Source organism: Ranitomeya variabilis, chromosome 4, assembly GCF_051348905.1.
Source record: "Ranitomeya variabilis isolate aRanVar5 chromosome 4, aRanVar5.hap1, whole genome shotgun sequence".
Classification (NCBI taxonomy): domain Eukaryota; kingdom Metazoa; phylum Chordata; class Amphibia; order Anura; family Dendrobatidae; genus Ranitomeya; species Ranitomeya variabilis.
Window position 1 is genome coordinate 724,475,956 of NC_135235.1, and position 8,729 is coordinate 724,484,684.

Below are 8,729 nucleotides of genomic sequence, written 5' to 3' on the forward strand. Positions count from 1 at the left end.
GTACGTTTAGAGCATGCCGATATAACATGAGCAGAATCACCACAATAAAAGCATAACCCATTTTTACGCCTATAATTCTGCCGCTCACTTCTGGACATAACTCTGTCACATTGCATTTTCTCTGGCGTCTCTTCAGAAGATACCGCCAAATGGTGCACGGGTTTGCGCTCCCGCAAACGCCGATCAATCTGAATTGCCATTGTCATGGACTCATTCAGACCTGTAGGCGCAGGGAACCCGACCATAACATCTTTAACGGCATCAGAAAGGCCCTCTCTGAAATTTGCCGCTAAGGCGCACTCATTCCACTGAGTAAGCACAGACCATTTACGAAATTTTTGGCAGTATATCTCCGCTTCATCTTGCCCTTGAGATAGGGCTATCAAAGCTTTTTCAGCTTGAATCTCCAAATTAGGTTCCTCATAAAGCAACCCTAAAGCCAGGAAAAACGCATCCACATTGAGCAACGCAGGATCCCCTGGTGCCAATGAAAATGCCCAATTTTGAGGGTCACCTCGCAGCAAAGAGATTACAATCTTAACCTGCTGGACAGGATCTCCTGAGGAGTGAGGTCTGAGAGAAAGGAATAATTTACAATTATATTTGAAATTCAAAAACCGAGATCTATCTCCGGAAAACACCTCTGGTGTAGGGATTTTAGGTTCAGAAATAGGAGCATGTATAACAAAATCTTGTAAATTTTGAACCTTCGTAGCCAGATTATTTAAACCTGCAGCCAAACTCTGAGGATCCATCTTTAAACAGGTGAGCTCAGAGCCATTCAAGGATTATAAGGAGAGAAAGGCAAAGGCTGTAATTAGAGCTGAAATACAACTAATCCAACTATGGAGCAAGCATAGGGAAAAAAAAAAAAAAAAATTTACAGACTTCTTTTTTCTCTCCTTTCTTCTGCCAATAAGTTTAACACTGGCCGGTCATACTGTCATGGTTCCCAATGGCAAGGGAACGTAAGAAACATATAAGTAACGAACGAGCTCTCGGGTGATGGAAACTCGAGTTGACCGTGAGCTAAATCTACCACACAACTAACAGTAGCCAGGGAGCATACCTACGGCTTCCTATATGCCACGCGCCAGCCGGAGGACTAACTACGCCTGGCAGAGGAAGAAACAGACCTGGCTTACCTCTAGGGAAATACCCCAAAAGATGATAGCAGCCCCCCACATGTAATAACGGTGAATTAAGAGGAAAAGACATTCACAGTATGAAAGTAGATTTAGCAAAGAGAGGTCCACTTACTAGATAGCAGAAGGATACAAAAGAGGACTTCACGGTCAACTGAAAACCCTTTCAAAAACAATCCTGAAATTACTTTAAGACTCCTGTGTCAACTCATGACACAGGAGTGGCAATTTCAGCCCGCAAGAGCTTCCAGCTACAGAGAATTACAAAAACTGCAAACTGGACAAAAGGTACAAAACAAAAGGACAAAGTCCACTTAGCTGATCAGCAGACTAGTAGCAGGAACATGCAACCGAAGGCTCTGGTTACAATGATGACCGGCAAGGAAATGACTGGAGAGCAAGGCTAAATAGGAAACTCCCAAACACTGATGGAAGCAGGTGAACAGAAGCAGCAAAGTGCAAACAAGTCACCAGTACCACCAGCAACCACCAGGGGAGCCCAAAAAGCGGATACACAACACTGAGTCAACCTTATTGTACTCTTTCCCACTGGCATCACTGTCTGAATGGGAGTCACCACCACCCGATCGGTCATCCAGGAACCAGCCGTCCCCACCTAAACAGGTCACATTTTCTGGAATGGCTGCCACCGCTATCATGACTTCAGCCTGTGGAGCCCTGTCGTTTCTCTTTGTCAGCACGTCTGACAGCACAGCGTCATACTCCGCTCTAGCGCTTGTTACTGGCCATGACTTGTCACAGTCACCCCCAGAGTCTGTGTCACACCCTACAGTATGATGACCCGCAAGTCACTCTCTGTCTGGGTGTCAGCTCCACTTGTTTTATCCACCAGACCACTACCAGTCGTACTGTGGCACACTTCAGGTGACGTCAGGTCAGTTAGTTGGGCAGTCGCACCTTTACCTCTGGTCACCAATATGTCTGACCTTTCAGCTTTGGGAGGAACTAATGCTAACATTGTGTCACTAAGTTGAGCCCGTTCACCATTTCCCTTGGTCAGGCCTACCTTAGGACTGTCAAGTCTAGGGGGCGCACTCTCAACATTACTACCTCCCATCCACATTATATCCACAAACACTTCACCCTTTTCCCACAGTGCTTCCAAATCTTGTCCTATTACCATAGGACACGGCAAGTTCGGGACTACAGCCACCTCATGGTATGTGAAAACACCAGCTGCGCCAACGTAGAGAGTGGCTACCTGAAGACGTTTAGTGTCCCCAGGTGACACAGAACTTCCTGGAAGGGTTCTCAGCAAAGACACCTCTCTCCCCGGGTCTATCAACCCCTGCACACACTCTCCATCCAGCCAAAAAGGACACAGTCGTGACTCCTCACTGATTGCCGCCACTTTTTAGCTCCGCCCCCTTTTTGGGCAAGTGCTCCGGCTTTTGACACCACCCCTGTTCGGGATTCAGCCCCCTTTCGGGATTCCACCCCTTTTCGGGCCATTACCCCTGTTCGGGTTACCGCCCCTTTTTGGGACTCCGCCCCCTTTTGGGCAACCATCTCCATTTGGGTCACTGCTCACTATTAGGGATACACCCCTCCCTGGGATACACCCCGTGGACTTCCCCACGGCACTCAGGCCTCAGTTCGCACAGTACACCCCTTTGTCTCTGGGCTTGTACTGGCCCTTTAAGAGTCAGCACAACTTGGAAGAAAAGGGAAAACATTTTTTTTTTTTTTCTTCTTTCACATGTCACTTCACCAGCTCCTGCTGGTACTGCCACCGCTCGCGCTGCAGTCACACACAACCGGCACCCCCGGCTGCCAACCACAAGACACTGCAGCTCCGTCTGCTGTGGAACCTCTTGCCGCAACTGCAGCTACGCTCCACACAAGGCTCTACCGCCGACTTCGTGGACCCGCCGATCCACTGGACGCCGCTTGTCCCCTTCGTAACCTCGCCGAGTTACAGCCAGACGCTTGTCAGCTTCGTAACCCCGCCGAGTTACAGCCAGACGCAACCTTCGTGGCCCCGCCGAGCCACAGCAATTAACTCCACGTGTGCCCGCGTTCTCCACCACAATGTGACAACACACTCCGGGATCACCTTTGCTGGGGTCAAAGGTCACGTGGTTTGCGCATTGACTTCTGAGGCGTACAGCAGATTTCCGAGTAAGCTGACCTCGGGTCAGGTTTATTAACGTGAAAGCAACAAAACAAAACATAAAAACAAGCCCTAGCCTGTCCGGCACTATCTAAACCAATACGTTGCTAAACTAACAACTGGGGGGCTGCTCCCACCCAGCTAACATCACACAGTACTTGAGCACAGCTCAGTGGGTTTCACCGGGCGCTGCTCAGGGATCCGGTCCTCCTCCCAGGACCTCCCACGCCGGCCTGTGCTCTCCAGGAAGCGTCCTCCCAGGCTTCCCCCATGTGGGTTTCACCGGGCACTGCTCAGGGATCCGGTCCTCTTCCCCAGACCTCCCACGCCAGCATGTGCTCTCCAGGAAGCGTCCTCCCAGGCTTCCCACACAGGAGCCTACACAGAGTCCATACACAGGGTCCATACACAGGGTCCATACACAGGGTCCATACACAGGGTCCATACACAGTGCCCTCAGGAGACCATGTGACCCACACCCTGGCCACATTATGTACCTGTAACCACACCCACAGTAATGGATCACATGGGCTGGTCACGTGATCCTGACATCACTGCAGGTCCTCATAATCCTGCAAGGAACAAGGTACAGTGAGTGCCCTCACACAGTGGTGTGGAATATGGGTAGCCAGACCCCACATCAAGGGAGACTTACAGTACAGAGGACCTCCTCCTCTGCGACACATACCTCCCATTAACCACCATGCCGGACACTGTCTCATTATCACATCCATGCATACAACTGCCATGGATTCTCACGGCCTCAACACGACTCCGTGCGCATATGGGGGAAACCATACAGCGCCCCCTACCTGTTACAGGGGTCACTGTATCACAATATATATATATATATATATATATATATATATATATATATATATATATATATATAATGCAATTGTAGATGCAAGAATTAACAGCGAGGGACGCATCATGATCCTGAAGATATGGTGGGGGAGTAGGACACAAAATAAAAAGAACTGTATACCCTTATTTGGGTGGGAAGGGGTGCAGGGGAATGGATCACTAAATAATGAACATTAGAATTGGATTTATGTTCCGCTGCTGTCATTCGGTGGGGCTGAGAAGTCTGAGCCAATCCAGGCCTTCTTCATTTTGATAAGAATCAGCTTTTAAGCATTTTCAGTTGACAGACAGCAACTTATCAGTTAATATGCCCCTGGCAACACTAAAAACCCACTCTGACAAAATACTAGAGACAGGGTAGGCCAACTCCTCTAAGACATAGCGGGAGACAGTTCATGCCACTTGTCCTGCTTGGATACCCAATAGTTATACTATACAGATGAATCATTGAGGGAGCTGCTATGGTCATCTAGGTACTCTTTCACCATCTTCAAAAAACTTTTCCCTCCTTGTTTGAGTACCCCGCACATCAGGGCCTGGGCACTGTGAGGGTCTAATGAAACAGTTCCAGACCTTTGATAATCTTCACCTGCCTCTGTTGGCCTTGGTGTATTTCTCCCTCATTTCTACTCCTTGATTGTCCAAGGAACTATGACCTTTGCCGTCAGTGTTGTCAGATGGGAATTTTTGTACTAATTGTTCAACTAGGGGCTTCTTTTATTGCACGATTTTACTAGCCGTTCTCCGCTGCAGGAAGGAAAGATGGAAAGTTCTCCTTGAAGCATGGATCAAGAAGGGTGAAACGACCAGTAATCAGTGTTGGCCAAAATGCTTATAACTTGAGGGTCATGGGAAAGGCAGTGGGACGTAAAGTCAGCCATGTGTGACAGACTCCCAACAGGCAAGACTTCCCTGACCACACCATGGGGATGAAAATCCATCTTCTCTTCCTTTTCCCTCTCCTCCTTCTCCTCCTCCTCAGCCCATCCACGCTGAACAGATGAGATGAAGCTGAAGTGGCTTGTACCCTCTGTAGCACAGACAACCATCTCCTGTTCCACTTCAGCCTCCTTCTCCTTAGTATCACTCAGTCTGCACTGAGATGAGATGAGGCTGGACTGAGTAGTATCATCCTATTTAATTTATTATTCCATCTCCACATTGTCAGCGTGCAAAGCTTCCTCTTTAATTGTGAGCAGTGAGCGTTTCAGTAGACAATGAAGCGGGATGGTTTGTGCTCATACTCCTTTACGAGAAAAACTTACAAGGGCAATCTGCTAAAAAAAATCATATTGCATTCTTACTAATTTTATTCTATGAGTCCCTGCTCATCTGCATTTTTTTTCTCCGTATATCGGACGAGACTCGCCAATGCAAATGAACGGGTGCGAGAAAAAAATCTCACAGTACTCCATCCATGTGAGTGCTGTCCGATTTTTACATACCCATCTTGAAAACCTAATGTTTAATCACAGTAAATATACAGTGGGGAAAATAAGTATTTGATACACTACCGATATTGCAAGTTTTTGACCTATATACAATTGAGAGGGCTGTAATTTTTATAGTAGGTACAGTTCAACTGTGAGAGACTGAATCTTGCAGATCATCTCCAAATCTTTCAGGTTTTGAGGCTATCGCTGGGAACCATTGAATTTCATCTCCCTCCAAAGATTTTCTATTAGGTTCTGATCTGGAGACTGGCTAAGCCATTCCAAGACCTTGAAATGCTTCTTACGAAGCCACTGCTTAGGTGCCCTGGCTGTGTGTTTTGGGTTATTGTCATGCTGGAAGACCTAGCCATGACCCATCTTCAATGCTCTTACTGAGGGAATGAGGTTGTTGTCCAAAATCTCGCAATACATGACCTCGTCCATCCTCTCTACAATAGGGTGTAGTCATCCTGTCCCCTTTGCAGAAAAACACCCCCACCATGCTGCAAGGTTGGGATAGTGTTCTTAGAGTTGTACTCATCCTTCTTTTTCCTCCAAACACGATGAGTGGAATTGATACCAAAAAGTTCGTTTATGGTCTCATCTGACCATATGACCTCTTGTGCCTCCTCTGAATCATCAAGATGGTCATTGGTGAGCTTCAAAGGGTCCTTGACATGTGCTGGTGTGAGCAGGGGGACCTGCAGGATTTTAATCCATGACGGCGTAATGTGTTACTAACGGTACAGTTTGAGACTGTGGTCCCAGCTCTCTTCGGGTCATTTACCAGGTCCTCCCATGCAGTTCTGGAATGATTCCTGACCTTTCTCAGAATCATTCTTACTGGTGATGAGCGAGCACTAAAATGCTCGTGTACTCGTTACTCGAGTTGAGTGAATTATAATACTGGCTCATCAGGAGGCCCGATATAATGATGTTGACTCATGGTATATGATGTACATATGTCCTCTGTCAGAGGATCCTTTTCAATAGGCCGCTTGGCCAGACCACTCCTCAAATAGTCCCTCACTTTCTGTTAAATAAACACAAAGATACAATAGTATTGCACATGCTTCTCACTGCAAGATCGCTAATGGCTGGATATGCGCGGGTCCATCTCTCGAATGTGATCCATGCTGGGACTCATAGATAGAAGCATACTGCAGGGTGCGCCAAGCCCCAGAACACATGCTCGGAAATTACATGCATTTAACAGTGCGCCTCAGAACTCACTGCTGGAGCGCCTGGACTTGAAGTGACTCGTGTCACACTCCAGCGCTCGAACGCATGGACCGGAAGATCACTTACTCCATACTGGATTGATGCATCCCAAGCTGGAATGCATGCCCAGCATATACCTGTAGTGATCAATGCAAATGTCAAATCAAAAGGAACTGGCAATAGATATATGGGAGAGTCTGCGGGGTCATAAAAGTATAAGGTGAAAATATATAGAATTGTTTTCACATTTCAGCTGAACATAATTGGAGCCAGGTAGAAAAGCAGGTATATATAAATGTATTGATGTTTATAGATAAATACACATCAATATATGAACCTTACACTCCCCTTGAGAAAGCACATCCATAAAACGAGCGTCGGGGCAACTGTGGAAGGGCATTAATAATGCATTATCGGTAAGTTTTAAACTACTTACTTTATGATTGTCCTGAATGGCTATTGCAGTCTGCACTACATATGCACTTTATTTTCAGCCTGACACCTAGTGTCTCAGGATAGGACCTATTTGATACATTGCTATTCACCTACCTGTTACTATTCCACTCCACCACTCTTACTTGCTTGAGAATTTTCCTCTTGTTCATCTCCTCCTACGTGTTTCATGCTACTTTTTGATTCATGATGTTTTACTATGTGTATTAAACCCTTGAATAAAATTATATATATTTTAATATTCCTCCTTTCAGTGGTGTGCTTGGATACTTGGTATCCATTTTCTAGGCTCTACAAAGAGAAAGAAGTAGCAAATGGCTTGAGAAAGTCCGGATGAACGGTCCAAACACGGGTTATGTTTACAAAAACAAGCATACGATATCTGTTCACTTAATCCTTTTAGGGTAAGTGAATCCATTCTGAAAATCCACTCACTTTCTCTTCTCAGCATATTCCTACCATGATCCCCCACCTGGGACTAGGTTTGACCACTTCTATCACAGAGAAGCAGATTGTATTCATCCCCCATAATGTGTCCCTCTCAATAGTCTCGCTAGCGCGGTATCACGATAATTTATGTCTCCCAAAGGGTCACTCTCCCTCCTGCTAAACTCTCTCCATTTTCCCCAGAGAATCCAAGGGACAGAGATATGTGGCTACGTAGACTACACCAGCAGTCTTACAATTTGAGAAGTCCCTCTGTTCTCCCAGTGGATGACCTTGTGAAAGATTTGTTGGATCTCATCCATTTACAGAAATGAGTCTCCACACTTATAGAATCCACACGTCTTCCTATCCAGCCATGTACCCCCATATGTAGGTTTTTTGTGGAGACTGTGTACAAAATGATCTCTCATAGATTGTCCTCTCCTATAGGTGATCGTGCCGGAAGTCCCCACCATCTCCCTAGGGTCCGGATCCATTCTTAGGCTGTCCTAATGTCTCCTAAGTACATTCCGGACGTGGTCATGTTTTCTATCAAATGTGCCAATAAGCCTTGTAATGTCATTTTGGGAACTGCCTTCTTTTTCCTTTGGTTTATTCAGTAAAAGGGACTGTCTATTCTTATTTTCTGCAGAAGTGCGGGCTGAATCTAGAATATATTGGGGATAACCTTTATCCCTTATCCGGCCATACATCTCACCTGCTTGTCTATGAAATTCCCGGATACTAGAGCAGCTCCTCCTCAATCCGAGGAATTGCCCTTTGGGTATCCCTTTCTGAGGGGGCTGGGTGGTGGCTGTCCCACTTTAGGAAGCTGGTACTTATATATATGGCCCCGCAGACTCTCCCATATATCTATTGCCAGTTCCAGCTTGGGACACAACAATCCAGTATGGGAGCAAGTGATCTTCCAGTCCATGCGTTCCAGCGCTGGAGTATGACACGAATCGGGGGATGCCCAGGCGCTCCATCACTTCGCGTCATTTCCGGGCATGCGCTCTGGGACTTGGCGCACCCTCCAGTATGCTTCTA